This window comes from Oncorhynchus gorbuscha, linkage group LG17, assembly GCF_021184085.1.
Source record: "Oncorhynchus gorbuscha isolate QuinsamMale2020 ecotype Even-year linkage group LG17, OgorEven_v1.0, whole genome shotgun sequence".
Classification (NCBI taxonomy): domain Eukaryota; kingdom Metazoa; phylum Chordata; class Actinopteri; order Salmoniformes; family Salmonidae; genus Oncorhynchus; species Oncorhynchus gorbuscha.
In genome coordinates, this window is record NC_060189.1 from 45,879,031 (window position 1) to 45,899,974 (window position 20,944).

The 20,944-nt window shown below is 43.8% G+C and overlaps 1 pseudogene; it reads right to left on the reverse strand.

The window, feature by feature from the left end:
* Positions 1-20,944, reverse strand: part of LOC124001847 — a 32,892-nt pseudogene that overhangs the window by 8,718 nt on the left and 3,230 nt on the right.

The window sequence follows — 20,944 nt, forward strand, 5'->3', positions numbered from 1 at the left end:
GTCAGAGTATTGGTCATCCTGTTTTAATACTCTCTCTAAAATTTGAGATACTGACCTGTAGCCTTGTCCTCTAATAACGTCCGACTTCAAGTGTAGCTAACATACACCTTAGCCAAGTACATTTAAACTCAGTTTCACAATTCCTGACATTTAATCCCAGTAAAAATGCCCCCTCTTAGGTCTGTTAGGATCCCCACTTTATTTTAAGAATGTGAAATGCCAGAATAAAAGTACAGAGAATGATTTTTATTTAATTTATTTTTTTCATCACATTCCCAGTGGGTCAGAAGTTTACATACACTCACTTAGTATTTGGTAGCATTGCCTTTACATTGTTTAACTTGGGTCAAATGTTATGGGTAGCCTTCCACCAGCTTCCCAAAATGAGTTGGGTGAATTTTGGCCCATTCCTCCTGACAGAGCTGGTGTAACTGAGTCAGGTTTGTAGGCATCCTTGCTCGCACCCACACACTTTCTCAGTTCTGCCCACATATTATCTATAGGATTGAGGTCAGGGCTTTGTGATGGCCACTCCAATACCTTTACTTTGTTGTCCTTAAGCCATTTGCCACAACTTTGGAAGTATGCTTGGGGTCATTGTCCATTTGGAAGACACATTTGCAACCAAGCTTTAACTTCCTGACTGATGTCTTGAGATGTTGCTTCAATATATCCACATTATTGTCCTTCCTCATCATACCATCTATTTTGTGAAGTGCACCAGTCCCTCCATCAGCAAAGCACCCCCACAACATGATGCTGCCACCCCTGTGCTTCACAGTTGGGATGGTGTTCTTCGGCTTGCAAGCCTCCCGCTTTTTACTCCAAACATAAAAATGGTCATTATGGCCAAACAGTTCTATTTTTATTTAATCGGAGCAGAGGATATTCCATCGAAAAGTATGGGCTTTGTCCCCATGTGCAGTTGCAAACCGTAGTCTGGCTTTTTTTATGGCAGTTTTGGAGCAGAGGCTTCTTCCTTGCTTAGAGGCCTTTCAGGTTATGTCGATATAGGACTCGTTTTACTGTGGATAAAGATACTTTTGTTCCGGTTTCCTCCAGCATCTTCACATGGTCCTTTGCTGCTGTCCTGGGATTGATTTGCACTTTTCGCACCAAAGTACATTCATCTCTAGCAGACAGAACACGTCTCCTTCCTGAGCGGTATGACGGCTGCGTGGTCCCATGGTGTTTATACTTGCGTACTATTGTTCGTACAGATGAACGTGGCACCTTCAGGCATTTGGAAATTGCTCCCAAGGATGAACCAGACTTGTGGAGGTCTACAATTTCTTTCTGAGGTCTTGGCTGATTTATTTTGATTTTCCCATGATGTCAAGCAAAGAGGCACTGAGTTTGAAGGTAGGCCTTGAAATACATCCACACGTAACACCCCCAATTGATTCAAATGATGTCAATTAGCCTAACAGCTTCTAAAGCCATCACATCATTTTCTGGAATTTTCTAAGCCCGTTTAAAGGCACAGTCTTGTTAACTTAAGTATGTAAACTTCTGACCCACTGGAATTGTGATGCAGTGAATGAATAATCTGTCTGTAAACAATAGTTGGAAAAATTACGTAGGACATCTACTTTGTGCATGACACAACTGACTTGCCAAAACAAATTTTTTTGTCAATAAGACAAAAAAAAACGTTTTAATGACTCCAACCTAAGTGTATGTAAACTTCCGACTTCAAATGTATATTTGGAGTTCCATCTTTGTTGCCTAGTCTCACTAAAAGTAAAGCGGACGTTGTAGCCTTTGCTTCCCTTATAGCCCGTCTGCAGATCTTGTTTTACTGGAAACCCTTCAAACCTCCCACTATATCATCTTGGTTGAAAGATCTAATGTCTTTTCTACACTTAGAAAAAATGTAATACACTTCGAGAGGCTCTACTGATAACATTTACTTGAGATGGCAGCCTTTAATTTCCTTTTTTTGTACAGTTGCCCTCTATTGATCAAGAGTAAGAATTTTGGCCAACAGGATCCACATTGTGTATTTGTGTGCTTATGTATAATTATATATTATCTCCAATTGTAAATTAGTTTTAAAAAATGTTAATGTATTGTATTAAATACTGCATTATTGACTGTATGTTTGTTTATTCCATGTGTAACTCTGTGTTGTATGTGTCGAACTGCTTTGCTTTATCTTGGCCAGGTCGTAATTGTAAATGAGAACTTGTTCTCAACTTGCCTACCTGGTTAAATAAAGGTTCAATAAAATAAAACATTAAAATAAAATGTATGCTGCATTTGTTGTTAAAGGGAGGAAGGTGTTTCAAAAAGTAGAGATAAAAGGACGTATCTGTTCAATTTGTAATTTGTATTTCTTTATATGTCCAATAAAAATATATATAAAAAAACAATGTCGTGTCAAAAACATAAGTATTTATTTGGACAGTAAAGCTAAAACTTTTAATTTGGCTCTATCCTTCAGCATTTTGTATTTGAGATCAACAAGTGCCTTCCAATGTGTTTGTATAGTAAACGTTTGACTAAATTGAATACACTATAAGTGAATTTGCCCAAAAACTCACGACACCTTCAAATGGAGGAACTAGATACATAAAGTGCATTCATTATCTAAACGGTAAAACAGATATGTATGAAAATACCCTCGAATAAAAGGTGACATTTTGTACTGTCGCCTCATATAAAACATTTGATCTCAAATCCGCAGCAGAGTGTACGAAACATACCTCCAAAAACTACAAGTTGTCTCCAGCTGTTTACATTTGACAGACTGTGATGATATCCACTTTCTATGTGTATTCTTTGGTCATAACCCTCTGGTTGCTGTAGTGGACAAACTGGGTTCAGCTTACCTTGGGGAGTTGAATCCACTGTCTACAGTCACACTGCTGCTGTCCATGCTATCCAGACGTGCCGAATGTGCTGACTTCTGGCTGCTACTGTTCTCTGTCTCCTTGGGGCTGAGCAGCGTGAGGTTAGTCTCAAACTTGCGCTGCAGATCACGCTCCTTCTCCCGCTCCAGAAGCCACTGCATGGTTCCAACTTCACCCTGCCCGTGCCCTTTGACCTCTGCCGCCACTAACTCCTCCCGTGAGGCCTCCTCCACCACCACCTCCTCCTCGTCATCGTCCGACACATTGTAGTAGTCAAAGGCGGCCTCGGAGGCTGACGGGACCGCTGGCTCGGAGCCCTGGAGGCCCAGGGCGGAAGCGGGGGAAGCTGCTGAATTCGAAGGCTGCTGGGCCTCTAGATTGTCAAGAACATCGGCTGATTTGATGTGTGGGGTCTTTCGCAGGGTGCCCGACTTGGTGTAGGTGCCGTCCACGTAGCCTGCAGTCAACGCGTTGTGTGGAGGCTTGAACAAAGTGTCCTTGCTGAAGATCTCCTTCCTCTTGTCTGCCCCACCACCACCGCCTCCCCCTCCAGGGTCTACGTTGTGTTGGTGTTGTATCAAACGTCCATTAGGCATGGGCTCTGGGGTCTGGCTTGGTGTTGGCCGTTTTGAGCCGTTTTGTCCCTTTGCCAAAGAGTCCTCTTTGTATTCCATTGTGAGGGGCGAGGTAAGGTGAGGGGTGTGGCGATCAGCCAGAGTGCCCTTCCGGATTCCCTCAGACGAGGTTAACGTGTCGTGGTCTGCTTTTGACAGAGGTGAAGGGGCGGTAAGGATTGTTTCGTTCGACGTATTGCACTGGAAGTAGTCGTCCGCCGAGGGCTTGGGCGAGAGTCCCTTCAGATCACTGTAGGCCGGCAAGCTGTCTCTGCTCTTGTTCCTTTCCAGTGGGCTTCGGATCCTAGACTCGTCCAAGCTCCCCTTCCCTAAGCTCCCCTTCCCCAGATCAGGCACATACATTTCAGAGTTGAACTTGGCAGCTGAGAACATGATCCTTGAGTAGTGGGACGACTTCTGGGAGGCCCGCAAAGTCCCATCATCTGTGTAGTAATGACTCCGCTCGTCGGGACTCCGCTCATAGTCCTCTGACATCCCCAAAGAGGTGCTCATTCCGCCCAGAGGGCTCAAAGCGTTATCCATGGAGCGGGACCTCTCCTTAGCCTGATCGGGCATCTCGTCGCGCGACTTCCTTCCTTCTTGAGTTTGACTGTGGCTTCGGTGCACTCTCCCGCTGGATGTCCCGCGCGAGGGCTCGGGGAAAGGCATCTCTGTCCTCCTTTTCGCCAACTCTCCGGACACGTCCCACTCTGGGGTGACGGGGAAGTGGGACTCTGGGATGTTGGGGTTACTGTGGACTATGTAAGTCCCGCCGCTTCGTTTGCGCTCCAATGTGTACATGGCCTCACGAGGGGAGCGCACCAGCGAGTGGCTGAAGAAGCGGCTGTAATCCCTGTCCACCATGGCCATGTCCAGGTTGGAACTCTCGGACGGGCCACCCCGGGAGACGCGAGCCTTGCTGTGTGAACGGGACTTGCCGTGCGGCACCCGACGGTGACCACGACTCCTCCGGCTGCGTGCACTGTGCTCAGCCGAGCTGCCTGCTTTTCTCCTCTGGGCGCGCTCCTCCTCCAGCCTCTTCATCACGGCCGTGTGGCGTGCCACATTCTCCACCGTCAGGTCTGGGTTGATCCGCCGGATGATCTCCATCTCCACAGTGCGGGGGATGGTGATGGCAGGCGCGTCCTCATCGCGGAGGGGCCATTCCTCTGGGGGGAACTGGGCCGAGAACGTGGCCAGCTGCCTCAGCTTGTCTTTCTTGAAGCTCAGCCTGAACAGTTTCAGCCCAAATTTCTTTGATTGCTTCTCGGCACTGCTGCCACCACCACTGCCCTCCTTTTTTTTGGTCAGCGTGTCAGTCTTGTAGGGGAAAGGGGCATTGCTCTTGCTCTTGTCCATCAGAGGCTCTTGCAACTGTGACGTCTGAACGGGAGCCGGAGGGGGCTCAGGGTAGGAGGGGGGCTCTCCCCGAGGCTCCTTGGGAGACTTCCTCTGGTAAGCCGGGGCATGAGGAATGGGTGTATCATCGCGGTACGTGTTGTAGGAGTCACCGTGGTTCTTCTGGTTGGGCCTCTCCCTCGTGCAGCCCGGGGTGGAGGGCGTGATGGTGCCCGACTGTGGGGAGGTACACTGCTGCTGTTGTTGTTGCTGCTGCCGGTCGTCCAGGTGGTACCACTTGCTGTTGGATCGGATGAGGTTGGGGGTGATAAAGTAGGCCTGGGGAGTGACAATGAAGTAGCCCTCAGGTGTTGGGTAGATTTTCCTCTCTCGCACCAGCATGTTTAGGGTGTGTCGCAGAATTTCCGAGCTCGGTGTCGGAACACCTGTGGGAAACACAGATGGGGGGGAAAGAACAGTTTTACAGTCACATCAGCAGTTAAAAACCAACGTTCTATGACTTCCATTTCAAGAGTGAAGTGTTTTTAGGTGGGACTTGCAAAGCAAAAGTCTCAACTTTAAATCTTCGTCATACCTTTTACCATTATTATTTAGGTCACTTCTCCTCTTACACCGTTTAAGCTAGAAAATAATTTCAAACTTTAAAATGTGTAGATTGGTCAGGAATAGTGTGCTTCCCTACAATTTATTGATATATTTTCAACTTTTTAAGTTATACTTTTTTATTGTTCTTATTTTTGTCCTCCAACCACTTTCATGGCAAATCCTCATAATTCTAAAGGCCCCATTGTGACATCATCAGTTCCAACACACTGTAAATGCAACTTTTGACACAAATCCTCTACTTTGACCACTTGGCCAATAACTTAGACAAAAAGTTAGAGCATATGAAATCTTCCTCTACTTCTCTGCTTTTCAAATCTGAATGATGAACAAAAATGTTCTGATAATATTCTGCTGTTTTAGTAACCGCATCAACAGCTTTTGTAACTTTATATAAATAACTGAAATGTTGACCACTTTCCAAAAAAGCTATTCATATATTAAGTGAAATAATCTGTCTGTAAACAACTGTTGGAAAAATGACTTGTGTCATGCACAAAGTAGATGTCCTAACCAACTTGCCAAAACTATAGTTTGTTAACAAGAAATTTGTGGAGTGGTTGAAAAACAACTTCTGACTTCAACTGTACTTACCAAATGACTGACCACAACTACTGACCACAGCCAATGAACTACACAGCTACTGACTACAACCACACAACTACTGATCACAAAACTACTGAACCGCACAACTAATGACCACAAAGCACAAATGCTGACCACAACCACACAAGTACTGACCATGTCTATACTGTAGGGTCCAAAGAACCCGCAATACAACTACAGAACTACTGACCACAACTACCGATCTGGTTCGCACTAGCTCTGACCCCAGCTCTGGTCCTGGGCATAGCTAGCTAGCTCTGGTTCGCACTAGCTCTGACCCCAGCTCTGGTCATGGGCATAGCTAGCTAGCTCTGGTTCGTACTAGCTCTGGTCTCCACTATAAATTATTACTACCTAAATGAGGTTACATTAGCATATAACAATAATAATTGTAACTCTTGAATAGTTCAAGCTAGAGACGACACCAACCCAATGTTCAGGCTGTCCTATCCTATAAACCAATCAAATCATTCAATCAATCTTTTCATCTATCTACTTTTTCAACTATAAACAGTCATTCAGGGGGCTCCCGAGTGGTGCAGCGGTGTAAGGCACAGCATCTCAGTGCTAGAGGTATCACTACAGACCCTGGTTCGATTCCAGGCTGTATCACAACCAGCCGTGATTGGAGTCCCATTGAGCGGCGCACAACACTACCACGACTATAACATATTTCGAAACCACACATACTTCAAAAGAAGCTGGCACCACACATTTTCTTCAGGAAATGTACTTTTAGCCAAAAGCTAGCTATCAGTAGGTCTACATACAGTGAGTTCGGAAAGTATTCAGACCCATTGACTTTCCCCACATTTTGTTACTTTACAGCCTTATTCTAAAATGGATTCAATATTTTTAATCATTAATCAACACACAATATCCCATGATGACAAATCAAAAACAGGTTTTTAGAATATATATTTTTTTACATATGTATTCACACCCTTTGCTATGAGACTCAAAATTGAGCTCCGGTGCATCCTGTTTCCATTGATCATCCTTGATATGTTTCTACAACTTGATTGGTGTCCATCTGTGGTAAATTAACTTGATTGGACATGATTTGGAAAGGCACACACCTGTCTGTATAAGGTCCCACAGTTGACAGTGCATGTCAGAGCAAAAACCAAGCCATGAGCTTGAATCAATTACCCGTAGAGCTGCGAAACAGGATTGTGTCAAGGCACAGATCTGGGGAAGTATTAAAAAAATGTCTGCAGCATTGAAGGTCCCCAAGAACACAGTGGCCTCCATCATTCTTAAATGGAAGACGTTTGGAACCACCAAGACTCTTCCTAGAGCTGACTGCCCGGCCAAACTGAGCAATCGGGCCTTGAGAAGGGCCTTGGTCAGGGAGGTGACCAAGAACCCGATGGTCACTCTGAAAGAGCCCCAGTGTTCCTCTGTGGAGATGGGTGAACATTCCAGAAGGACAACCATCTCTGCAGCACTCCACCAATCAGGCCTTTATGGTAGAGTGGCCAGACGGAAGCCACTCCTCAGTAAAAGGCACATGACAGCCTGCTTGGAGTTTTCCAAAAGGCCCCTAAAGGACTCTCAGACCATGAGAAACGAGATACCGTGGTCTGATGAAACCAAGATTGAACTCCTTGGCCTGAATGCCAAGCATCACACCTGGAGGAGACCTGGCACCAGGTGAAGCATGGTGATGGCAGCATCATCCTGTGAGGATGTTTTTCAGTGGCAGGGATTGGGAGACTAGTCAGGATCGAGGGAAAGATGAACGGAGCAATGTACAGAGAGTTCCTTGATGAAAACCTGATCCAGAGCGCTCAGGACCTCAGACTGGGATGAAGGTTTATCTTCCAACAGGACAACGATCCTAAGCACACAACCAAGACAACACATGAGTTGCTTCGTGACAAGTCTCTGAATGAACTTGAGTGGCCCATCCAGAGCCCGGACATGAACCTGATCGAACATCTCTGGAGAGACCTGAAAATAGCTGTGCAGCGACCCTCCCCATCCAACCTGACAGTGCTTGGGAGTATCTGCAAAGAAGAATGGGAGAAACTCCCCAAATAGAGTCACACCCAAGAAGACTTGAGGCTGTAATCGCTGCCAAAGTTGCTTCAACAAAGTACTGAGTAAAAGGTCTGAATACTTATGCAAATGTGATATTTAATTTGCAAACATTTCTAAAAAACAGTCTGCTTTGTCATTATGGGTTAATGTGTGTAGATTGTTGAGGGGTAAAAAAAACTCAACTCAATCCAATTTAGAAGTAGTAGTAGTAGTTCTGAATGCACTGTATTCTACATAGTTCTTCAATAATCACAAAAATAATTTTCAAAGCGCCATCATCACTAGAGCTGTCATCATATTTCTCTACCCAAATAATGTCCTATAACTTTCTATTCATTTACATCATTCAACTCAAAACATACTTCAGTCACACTGAAAGTTTTATATTATTTATATTCTTTTTGTCCATTCGATAACAATAAGTATCACAATGTTCATCAAATCATGTTTAAAAAGGTGCATATCTGCTTCAGACTCAAGAATGCCTAAACAAACCAAAGGCTTTAATGTTTCTCATTTATTGTCAGAAGCAGAACTCACAAATAACATTAACTCAAAAAAATGAAGCTGTGAAGCCTTACAAGTCATGAGCAAGAAAAAAAATGTTTAAAAAATTGCGAAAGTCAATATGCATTATAACTGTTAGCCTAAATATAGCACATTATCATTTAGGTTGGGGTAGTTGTCTTGCAAGTTACAAGCAAGAAAGAAAAGTATGTCTACTGTCTCTAGCTTTAATGATAATTATCACAATTTTAATCAAACAATGTTTAAAAGGATCATTTCTGCTTCAGACTCAAGCCGGCCTGAACAAACCGAAGGCTTTTAATGCTTGGGTTTATTTGATGGCTCTTCCACCAAGTCCAGTGGACTGGATTCACTGTCAGCATCAGGAGACTGAGTTCCTTTTCTACCAGCTGGATTTCTGTAAGACCTGTAGTGAGAAAGTTTTTTGAAAAAATGCCCAGTGACTTTCACTTTTTACCTGGCAGTTTGTGGTGAAGCAGCAGCAACATCTCCCTGTGCTGGGTTTTCATGTCCCTCATTGACCATCTCTGAGACAGCTCTTGCTTTTATGTGGCCCACCTCCTCCTCTTTGATGTAATGTGTTTTAAACCGAGGGTCGACCAACGAGGCCATGTCCAGGAGGTCATATGTGGCTAGGTCATCATATGTCTCATTCAGATAGTCCATGACTATTGTTTTGATGGTTTGGGTGAGCTCTGTTTCACCATCATCAGGTTTCATGACCTCTGTATTGAACAGGTGTAGTACTGGCTTCAAGTAAGACACACTGACATAAGACTCACCAGACAGAGCATCTGTGAATTCTAGGAGTGGGGTCAATGCCTGGTTGATGGACTCAAGAACATGTCTATCTGTATAGGTGGGAGCTAAATGTCTTCTTGTCGCTGCACAAAACCTGTGAAATGGCTTTCTCCTGCTCCAGTACTCTTTGCACCATCTTTTGACGTGATATCCGCCTGGTAGGCGACTCTGTCACCAACTTGTGCTGGGGTAGGCTGTGTTCTTCTTGAGCAACTGCCAGTTCTCTCTTCTTTTTCCCCGAATAGGAAAAGGCACCTACCACTTTCTTACACACTCCAATTGCTCGATCCACCCGTTTGTCTCTACCCACTCTCTCTAAGAGAAATCAATACATTTTAATCCTATGTTAAAATCACAATAATCCCTTTTAATTATGTACAAATGTAATATTTAACTTGAAATCAGTAGATTAAAAAAATATATATACAATATACACAATTGACAAGGTCACTTACCAATGGCCAAGCGCAGACGATGTCCATAACATTGCAGTCCGGTCCATTAGTTGATTTAAGCGGCCTTCATTCGCACCACTATCCGCTGTTATGCAGACGTGTCTGTCTTGACTGAGTCCCCAGAAGGCGAGAGCGTCAATGAGCCCCTCTGCTATAGCTTCACCCATATGGTCTTCGGGAAAGTATGATGTTTGAAGGCATTTATTTTGAAGATTCCACTCTTTGTCAACATAGTGGATAGTGAGGCTAATATAAGGCTCTGGCGTGTAACTAGACCACAGATCGGTGGTAGTAGCAAAATACGTAAAATCTGTCTTGAGCTGGTCCTCAACTTTTTCCCAACATTCGGCGATTCAATTAAATTGAAAAGCCTCTTGAAACGTTCCTTTTCGACTGTGTTAATTGGTAGCATGTCCTTAGCGATGCAATGTATAATACCATTTGTGATGTCTTTGTGACTTTTTGATGTTTGCTCACAGGGCATAAACGCTGTCAGTGCTGACTGCGTCGGGTGAACATCCCTCGATTGGCTGCTGCTTGAGTGGCGTTTATCAATACCGTTGCATAAACAAACTTTCTGCATGTTCCAAATAGTGATTTTGCTTCAAAAAGGTGAAAAGGGTTTGTCATATTACCAGACTTGGTAGCCACCTGTCTACGGCACAATTTGCGCCGAACATTGCTCTGCTCTTTGTCGGACTTCAAAAAGCCAAACCACTTCCAAATATCTGAGACAGTTGAACCCTTTTTATCAAAAATGTCTTTGTTGGAAGCTGCTCCTTCTCTATGGCTAATCACTGCCACTGTTTTCGCCAACATCACTCTAGGTGCTAAGTGGTTTTTAGTGGGCGTATACCTCTCTACGTGAGAGTCGTGAAGAGGGCATGACAAAAACCTATTCCACCTCAGAAAGGATTTGGCATTGGTCTTCAGATCCTCAAAAGGTTCTACAGCTGCACCATCGAGAGCATCCCGACGGGTTGCATCACTGCCTGGTACAGCAACTGCTCGGCCTCCAACCGCAAAGCAATACAGAGGGTGGTGCGCATGGCACAGTACATCACTGGGGCCAAGCTTCCTGCCATCCAGGACCTCTATCCCAGGCGGTGTCAGAGGAAGGCCCTAAAATTGTCAAAGACTCCAGCCACCCTAGTCATAGACTGTTCTCTCTGCTACTGTATGGCAAGCGGTACCGGAGCACCAAGTCTAGGTCCAAGAGCCTTCTGAACAGCTTCGACCCCCAAGCAATAAGAACATCTAATCTAATCAAATGGCTACCCAGACTATTTCTATTGCTACTCTGTTATTATCTATGCATAGTCACTTTAATAACTCTACCTACATGTACATATTACCTCAATTACCTTGACCAACCGGTGCCCCCGCACATTGACTCTGTACCAGTACCCCTTATATATAGCCTCGCTATTGTCATCTTACTGCTGCTCTTTATGTTATGCATGTGAGTGAGGACCCAAAAGCGACTTAACAGAAACTGAGTTTATTAAAGTCCAAACAGAGAAAACATAATCCTCAATCCTTAACAGGAAATGTCCAAACAGGGAAAACATAAATCCTCTTAGTTGGGGAGAGTTGCAGGGCTTGCGGCAACAGACTGCAGGTCCCTTCGGGTAGGCGCGGGCCGTAGAGGATAGAGACACCTGCTCACACGCAGTATCTGAAGACGAGGCAGAATACAACAGAACGGAACAAGGGTACAGCAAACGGCAAACAATAATCCGGCAAGGACAGAAGCAGAAACAGAGAGAGAAATAGAGACTTAATCAGAGGGAAAAATAGGGGACAGGTGTGAAAGAGTAAACAAGGTCGTTGGGAGAATGAGGAACAGCTGGGAGCAGGAACGGAACGATAGAGAGAGAGAGGAATAGAGAGAGAGAAAGAAACCTAATAAGACCAGCAGGGGGAAACGAAGAGAAGAGAAAGCACAGGGACAAGACATGACAATACAATACATGACACTTTAATTATTTCTTATTTCTGTAGGTATTTTTCTTAAAACGGCATTGTTGGTCAGGGGCTTGTAAGTAAGCATTTCACTGTAAGGTCTACACCTGTTGTATTCAGCGCATGTGACAAATACATTTGAATCACAGAGATACCGTTATGAGATTCTGAGGCCTATTGTCGTGTCAGTCATCCGCCGCCATCCCCTCATGTTTCAGCATGATAATATATGGCCCCAAATCGCAAGGATCTGTACACAATTCCTGGAAACTGAAAATGTCCCATGGCCTGCATACTCACCCGACATGTCACCAATTGAGCATGTTTGGAATGCTTTGGATTGACGTGCACAACAAGTTCCCGCCAATATACAGAAACTTCACACAGCCATTGATGAGGAGTGAGAGAACATTCCACAGGCCACAATCAACAGCCTGATCAACTCTATGTGAAGGAGATGTGTCAAACTGACTGGTTTTCTGATCCACACTTCTACCTTTTTTTTCTTTAAGGTACCTGTGACCAACAGATGCATATCTGTATTCTCAGGTCATGTGAAATCCATATATTAGTGCCTAATTTATTTATTTAAATGAACTGATTTCCTTATATGAACTGTAACTCAGTAAAGCCTTTGAAATTGTTGCATGTTGCGTTTATATTTTTGCTCAGCGTGGAACCCTGGAATGAGTGAAGGGGACAGGGATTTTGAATGCCTTTAACAAACTGCCTCTCGACAACTATCAAATGGGCCATGAATGCATACATTACCATAAGGACATTGTGTGTGTGTGTGTGTGTGTGTGTGTGTGTGTGTGTGTGTGTGTGTGTGTGTGTGTGTGTGTGTGTGTGTGTGTGTGTGTGTGTGTGTGTGTGTGTGTGTGTGTGTGTGTGTGTGTGTGTGTGTGTGTGTGTGTGTGTGTGTGTGTTTTTTTTAAGGGGTTGCAGGGGTTGTGTTAATTAGGGCACGCAACAGAAAGTGTTTAAAAATGTTTCACAATGGAAAATGAAAGTTACTTATTGGAGAAGGCAAGGCAGTTCCTCCCTATTTCAGTTTGTTTATTCCATGTTGTGCCTAGTTAACACAGCCTCAACATACCCATAGACTTAGTAATTGCGCTAACGCTATACATTTCTCACTGTAGCTACTGTACCTGGGAAGCAGGTGGCGAGGTGTTCCATCAGCGCCTCCTGGCTGACGGGCTTGCGAGCAGAGTTCATGGCTGAGATAGCCAGACACAGGATCTCCCCCAGTGGGATGAACTGGGACTGGCTGATAGGAGACATGCTGATGGGAGACACATCACCTGCAGTAGGGAGAAACAGACTAGTCAGTGAATGAACTGTGGGTCTCAGAGTAGGAGTGCTGATCTAGAATCAGGTCCCTCCTGTCCATAATAATCTTATAATCACTATGATTTAAAAGGAAAAACTGATCAGCACTCCTACATAATATAGCCCCGGGATTCAGTAACTGACCGAATCTGAATGGTAGCAAAGCTCAGCAGTCTCCTCCCAGAACTAGTATCGCTTCATATGGTTATAATAGCGCTATCATTTTTAAGTCATGTCAATTAAAGAGGCACAAAGGTGATCATCTGTAAAGGAGATTGGGATAAATTGAGCTCCACTCTCCCCTATAAAATATCCCTGCCTTCTCTCACCACACATTTAGCCAGATCCCACCATATTAAAAAGCATGAGCCTTCAGAAACCCAAGCGTGAATACTCTGAGCCCGGTTCTAAGTGAACTAGTCCTCGCAAAGACAAGGGAGGTGTAACCAATCACAATCAAGTTCGGCATTCACCAGGCTTCAAAGCTCTCCACTGGTAATGCACACACATTCTCTCAAGCAGTTGTCTAAGGCACTGCAGCTCAGTGCTAGAGATGTCACTACAGACCCTGGTTCGATTCCAGGCTGTATCACAACCGGCCGTGATTGGGAGTCCCATAGGGTGGCACACAATTGGCACAGCGTCGTTGGGGTTTGGCCAGGGTAGGCCGTCATTGTAAATAAGAATTTGTTCTTAACTGACTTGCCTAGTTAAATAAAAGGTCAAATAAAAATAGCTAAGCCAACAAACACTTGGTTAACTTGCCTAAATAGATTTTAAATACATTAACGGCAACATAAATACATACATAATCCCATTGGCTATTGACTTTGGGATATATTAACCAGTTTTCAAAAGACACTATTGTGTTATACAGTTTTAAACTGTTTTTATGTACAGAGGCAGGAGACACGAACCTGCTCCCAGACTGAAGAGCAGGCAGACCAACTTTCCAAATAGTGGAGAAGCACTCAAAACCCACTAGTTGTTCTTTCAAGGAAAATAATACAAAAAAGGTCAATCTGAAGACCTCTCGTATTGCCCACCTTACTACAGTTGCAGTAAATATTTGTATGAATTCGACAACACATAATAAATGGAAACTTGATTAATAGCACACCTTTTTCTGAAGTGGATGGTTCCACCCACTACTCTGCCCGTGAACGGGGAAGTTCTTTGATATTTACATTGCGTTCGAGCAAAGTTGATGGAAACTCTAGATTTTCACGCGTATACAAAACATTGAGGACACCTGCTCTTTCCATGACGTAGACTGACCAAGATAATCCAGTTCAAAGCTATGATCCCTTATTGATGTAATTTGTTAAATCCACTTCAGTCAGTGTAAAAAAAAAGATCTATATTTAATTTAACTAGGCAAGTCAGTTAAGAACAGATTCTTATTTACAATGAAGGCCTACCCCGGCCAAACCCGGACGACACTGGGTCAATTGTGCACCGCCCTACGGGACTCCCAAGATGTGATGCAGCCTGGATTCAAACCAGGTGCTGCAGTGATCGCTTGCACTATGATGCAGTGTCTTAGACCACTGCGCCACTCGGAGCCAAATAAAGGGTGAAGGGAAGGAGACAGGTTAAAGAAGGGTTTTTAAGCCTTGAGACAATTGAGACATGAATTGTGTATGTTTGCCATTCAGAGGGTGAATGGGCAAGACAAAATATTGAAGTCAACTAGACAACTACTAGCACACAGCACAGATCCCCATGCATATCCCACAAGACAAGACACCAGAGGTCTCTTCAAGTCCAGAACAGACTATGGGAGGCACACAGTACTACATAGAGCCATGACTACATGGAACTCTATTCCACATGAGGTAGCTGATGCAAGAAATAGAATCAGATTTAAAAACAGATAAAAATACACCTTATGGAACAGTGGGTACTGTGAAGAGACACACACACGCACGGGTACAGACACAGGCATATGCACACAAACGCTAGCACACGCACTCTACACACATGTATATTGTAATATTGTTGTATGGTGGAATTATACATTTTGTATTGTAGATATACAGTGGTGTAATAATGTATTTTTATGTACTGTTTTCTATTTTGTTTTGTGTGTGATATAAGTGCCTTAATGTGTTTGGACCCCAGGAACAGTAGCTGCTGCCTTGGTAGAAGCTAATGGGGATCCCCAATAAATACAAATAAATACAACTGGGGGAAGCATTGAAGTCAAAATGGGCCAGCATCCCTATGGAACGGTTTCGACAAATTGAAGATGTTCTGAGGGCAAAATGGAGGGATGCAACTCGATATTAGGAAGGTGTTCCTAATGTTTGTTATATATAGTGTACCAATAAATACTATTCATCCTTGGTGTTGCTCAGTATCAGCAGCCCAATTATATATTGGTAATGGACCAAATGTTTGTGACTATAACCATGTTTCCATTCAACCATTTTTATGCGAGTCAAGTACGTGTTGGGAAAAAATTATAATAATAATCACTATAGGCCTGACGGAAACACATTGTCAGTAAACTTCCCTAAATGTCGACAAAACAATATACATTCAACAGGGAAGAAGTATGTTTTTGTCAGTGAAATAGATCATGCGACAATGGCAGTGGAAAAGCTTTTTTTTAATTCTATTGTTGATAGAATAACTGTCAAGTAAACTACAGTCACGTGATGCTATGTGGTCCACTGACTATGACTTGGAAAAGAATGCAGTTTATGGGGCTACAGATGAAATAAATGATGATGAACTTCACATGGTGATGAAAGTGCACGGTGATGAGCTTGATACTAATTTCCAATAAATATCAAGGGTCTTAATTTGTATGCTTAATTTGTGTTTGGCTGCCAATTGAAAAATAAATATTATGTTTCTGTTATCCACAATCTCAAAATGTACCCTCTGCACTATATTTGCGAGCTATTGGCAAGAGTGCATGTGCATTGGCAAATTTGCCATTTATCGCAAGGCTTTTTGTGGCAAAACCATTGACAGAATACAACATGGGATAGAAATACAAAACTTCTGTTTTTATTCAATAAATGAAAAGTTATAGGACAAAGTATTTTTTTTAAAGTATTTATTAATTACACACAGCTTGCTATTCGCAACAAGCCAGTTTGATTGAAACACACCACTGCTGGTAAATGCACATATCTTTTTGTGGGTGGAAAACTAGCTAGTGACGAAAACTGGAAGAACAAAACTATTTTCACCATATTAGCTGAATTTCCATCCAATTGGCGACAGATCTTCAGGCTGAATATTTAAAAATCGGCAATTAAACAATACGGGCTGTGCGTGATGATGTAGTGCGCATACAAATGTCTTTTTCTGTTAAATTCCCACGTACCAAAAAGACCCCACCATGTCGAATGAAAAAATTGTCAACATTTATAAAATTGTACCGGCATTTCCTGTTTCACAGCCTATTTTTTATGCTTCCGGTAATTCATCCACAAGAAATGGTTGGAAACCTGGTAATTGATGCTAACACAGTTCCAATGACTAAAACAGGGCAGTTAAGCTTGACATTCATTCATTTATTCTTGCCGGGCAGGACACCAGTGATTCTATTATTCATTCATTAGTCACATTTATTCATTCATTAGTCACATTTGACCAAATTTCCTTAATTTTTCAGATGCCATATAGAATTTACAGCTTCTCGTAAAAGCAAAACAACGTAATTTGTACAGTAACAACTGGGTTCTTGCATTGTCATTACTAAGAACATCAACAATGACAACTCCCGCTGCCTGTATACAGTCCACATTTGAAGAATGCAGAGAAGAGAGAGCTATTAGTGCTTCCATCTGTCAGGCTCCTCTCTGCTACCCTTTTATACAATCATCCTGAGGAAATCCTACAGAGGTTAGTCAGTGACGTCAGCATCTGGGATGGCCAGAATGAGGGTGATTATGTTTAGCCTAGTTCAGTACATGAATGTGGAGCGAGACAACAAATCCTTTATTGATGTACTGTAACTTGAATATTTGAATGAGAGTTCGAGTTGCACGTAACTGTAATTAGGATTTGGCCCGAAGTGAATAAGAGAGAAACAGAGAAAGAGATATACAGTACCAGTTCCAGAGGCTTAAGAGGCGTCATCTTAGTGGCTGACTGATTTTCTACAACTCAAACAGCTGACTGGAGGCGTGGAACATGGGCTTACTCACGCAGCCTCCTCCCTCTCCTCTATACATATTACTACAGAGAGGGCTGGCTAACACCACAGCACTACCATGGCCTCATTTCTCTACCCACGCCCCAAATGCAGCTGGGGCCTAGGTCCACACGGTCCTAGCCAAGAATTGAGCCAGAAATAACATTTAGCCTTCAGATGCTTTTGGGGAAACCGGGCCCAGCTCTACTTCACAAAGATAAACAGACAGTCAAATGTTAGATTACAAGCACATCTGCTTCTGCATTGCTTACAGTGCCTTCAGAAAGTATTCATACCCCTTGACTTATTCAACATTTTATTGTGTTACAGCCTGAATTAAAAATGTATTAAATAGCAAATTGATAAAAAATGAAATACAGAAATCTTATTTACATAAGTTTTCACACCCCAGAGTCAATTACATATCACCTTTGGCAGCAATTACATCTGTGAGTCTTTCTGGGTAAGTCTTTAAGGGCTTTGCACACCTGGATTGTGAAATATCTGCACATTATTATTTGTTAACTTCTTCAAGCTCTGTCAAGTTTTCACAGTTAAGTAAATTTGTACTCCTGAACTTTTAGGCTTGCCATAACAAAGGGGGTGAATACTTATTCACTCAAGACATTTCAGCTTTTCATTTTTAACGGATTTCTAAAAACATTTTAAAACATAATTGCACTTTGAGATTATGGGGTATAGTGTGTAGGTTAGTGACACACAATCTCAATTTAATCCATTTCAAATTCAGGCTGTAACACAACTAAATGCGGAAAAAAAGTGAAGGGGTGTGAAGACTTTGAAGGCAATGTATTTTCATATTTCTCATTGAATAGTTTCAGATTGTTGTTATTTTATGGCCTCTGTATTATACTCAGCATGGCCATCTAAAGTACCTTGCTTCATCTTATGTGTCCCCATCTTAAGTGTCTCCTCAATTATTTAAAAAGGAGTGGTCTGGTGTGAGAACAATAGTGGAACTCTATCCAGCCTATTCCTTCACCAGTCCAATGCGGGCCCATCGGTGGAGGGTGGCGAACCGCAGGGGGTCAAGCAGGTGCTGCAGTCCGCGATGCTTGTTTATGGCTGATAACTTGTGTTAAAACGTATGGATTGATATGCTACATAATTCCCCCAAAACCATCCATAGCATAACATATTACTCGCCGTCTACTTAACCCTGTACCTTAGAGCCTGCTGCCCTATGTACATAGACATGGACCACTAGTCACTTTAATAATGTTACATACTGTTTTACTCATTTCCCACAATAACATGTGCTAAATATGTACACTACCGTTCAAAAGTTTGGGGTCACTTGGTACACATGTCTTGGTACACCAAAGCTAGCCTAGTACCTTATGATAAGCTGTAGACTACATCTACCAAGAGAGTTCTCATCTATATTGTTGGTAGCTGTCTATTTATCACCACAAACCAATGCTGGAACTACGACCGCACTCAACCAACTCTATAAGGCCATAAGCAAACAAGAAAATGCTCATCCAGAAGCGGATTACAAAAGGGAAACCCAGACACGAGCTGCCCAGTAACGCAGGCCTACCAGACGAGCTAAATGCCTTTTATGCTCACTTCGAGGCAAGCAACACTGAAGCATGCACGAGAGCACTAGCTGTTCTGGACGACTGTGTGATAACGCTCTCGGTAGCCGATGTGAGCAAGACCTTTAAACAGGTCAACATTCACAAAGCAGCAGGGCCAGACGGATTACCAGGACGTGTACTCAAAGCATGCCCGGACCAACTGGCAAGTGTCTTCACTGACATTTTCAACCTCTCCCTGACCGAGTCTGTAATACCTACATGTTTCAAGCAAACCATCATAGTGCCTCTGCCCAAGGAAGTGAAGGTAACCTGCCTAAATGATTACAGCCCCGTAGCACTCACGTTGGTAGCCATGGAATGCTTTGAAAGGCTGGTCATGGCTCACATCAACAGCATCCTCCCGGATACCCTAGACCACTCCAATTCGCATACCGCCCCTTAACAACTTCTACCCCAAGCCATAAGACTGCTGAACAATTAATCAAATGGCCACCCGGACTATTTACATTGGAACTGTTTGAGCGCTAAGCAAATTGGTCCAGTGTACCTGGCATGCTGGCCTTGATGTAGGCCCTGACCAGCCTCTCGAAGCACTTCATGATGCCAGGGGTGAGTGTGACGGGGCAATAGTAATTTGGGCACTGGGATGATGGCGGTCTCCCTGAAGGAAGTGGGGACTACAGCCTGGGACAGGTTGGATTTGGTCTCGGATGCCATCTGGGCCGGGGCTTTGTAAGTATTCACTTTAAAAAATATATTTAAAAAATTACCCCCTTTTTCATGGTTTCCAATTGTTAGTCTTTACTGTCTTGTCTCATCGCTACAACTCCCATACGGGCCATGCATCCCCAGAAACACAACCCAACCAAGCCGTACTGCTTCTTAACGCAGCGCGCATCCAACCCGGAAGCCAGCCACACCAATGGGTCGGCGGAAACACCGTACACTTAGCGACCTGTTCAGCGTGCACTGCGCCCGACCCGCCACAGGAGTCACTAGTGCGCGATGCAGAAATTATTTGGTTGTGCAAACCCAGTTTCATCAGCTGTCCAGGTTGCTGGTCTCAGACGATCCCGCAGGTGAAGAAGCCGGATGTGGAGTTCTTGGGCTGGTGTGGTTACATGTGGTCTGCGGTTGTGAGGCTGTTTGGACATACTGCCAAATTCTCTAAAACAACATTAGAGGCACCTTATGGCATCCGCAGAGTACGACCCTGCCTCACACAGGAAGCGGCGCAGGTCCTAATCCAGGCACTTGTCATCTCCCGTCTGGATTACTGCAACTCGCTGTTGGCTGGGCTCCCTGCCTGTGCCATTAAACCCCTACAACTCATCCAGAACGCCGCAGCCCGTCTGGTGTTCAACCTTCCCAAGTTCTCTCACGTCACCCCGCTCCTCCGCTCTCTCCACTGGCTTCCAGTTGAAGCTCGCATCCGCTACAAGACCATGGTGCTTGCCTACGGAGCTGTGAGGGGAACGGCACCTCAGTACCTCCAGGCTCTGATCAGGCCCTACACCCAAACAAGGGCACTGCGTTCATCCACCTCTGGCCTGCTCGCCTCCCTACCACTGAGGAAGTACAGTTCCCGCTCAGCCCAGTCAAAACTGTTCGCTGCTCTGGCCCCCCAATGGTGGAACAAACTCCCTCACGACGCCAGGACAGCGGAGTCAATCACCACCTTCCGGAGACACCTGAAACCCCACCTCTTTAAGGAATACCTAGGATAGGATAAAGTATTCCTTCTACCCCCCCCCCTTAAAAGATTTAGATGCACTGGATGTCATAAGGTGAATGCACCAATTTGTAAGTCGCTCTGGATAAGAGTGTCTGCTAAATGACTTAAATGTAAATGTAAATGTAGAGAAATGAGCATTCAATTCTCTGGCAACAGCTCTGGTGGACATTCATGCAGCCAATTGCACACTTCCTCAAAACTTGAGACATCTGTGGCATTGTGTTGTGTGACAAAACTGCACATTTTAGAGTGGCCTTTTATTGTCCCCAGAACAAAGTGCACCTATGTAATGATCATGTTGTTTAATCAGCTTTTTGATAT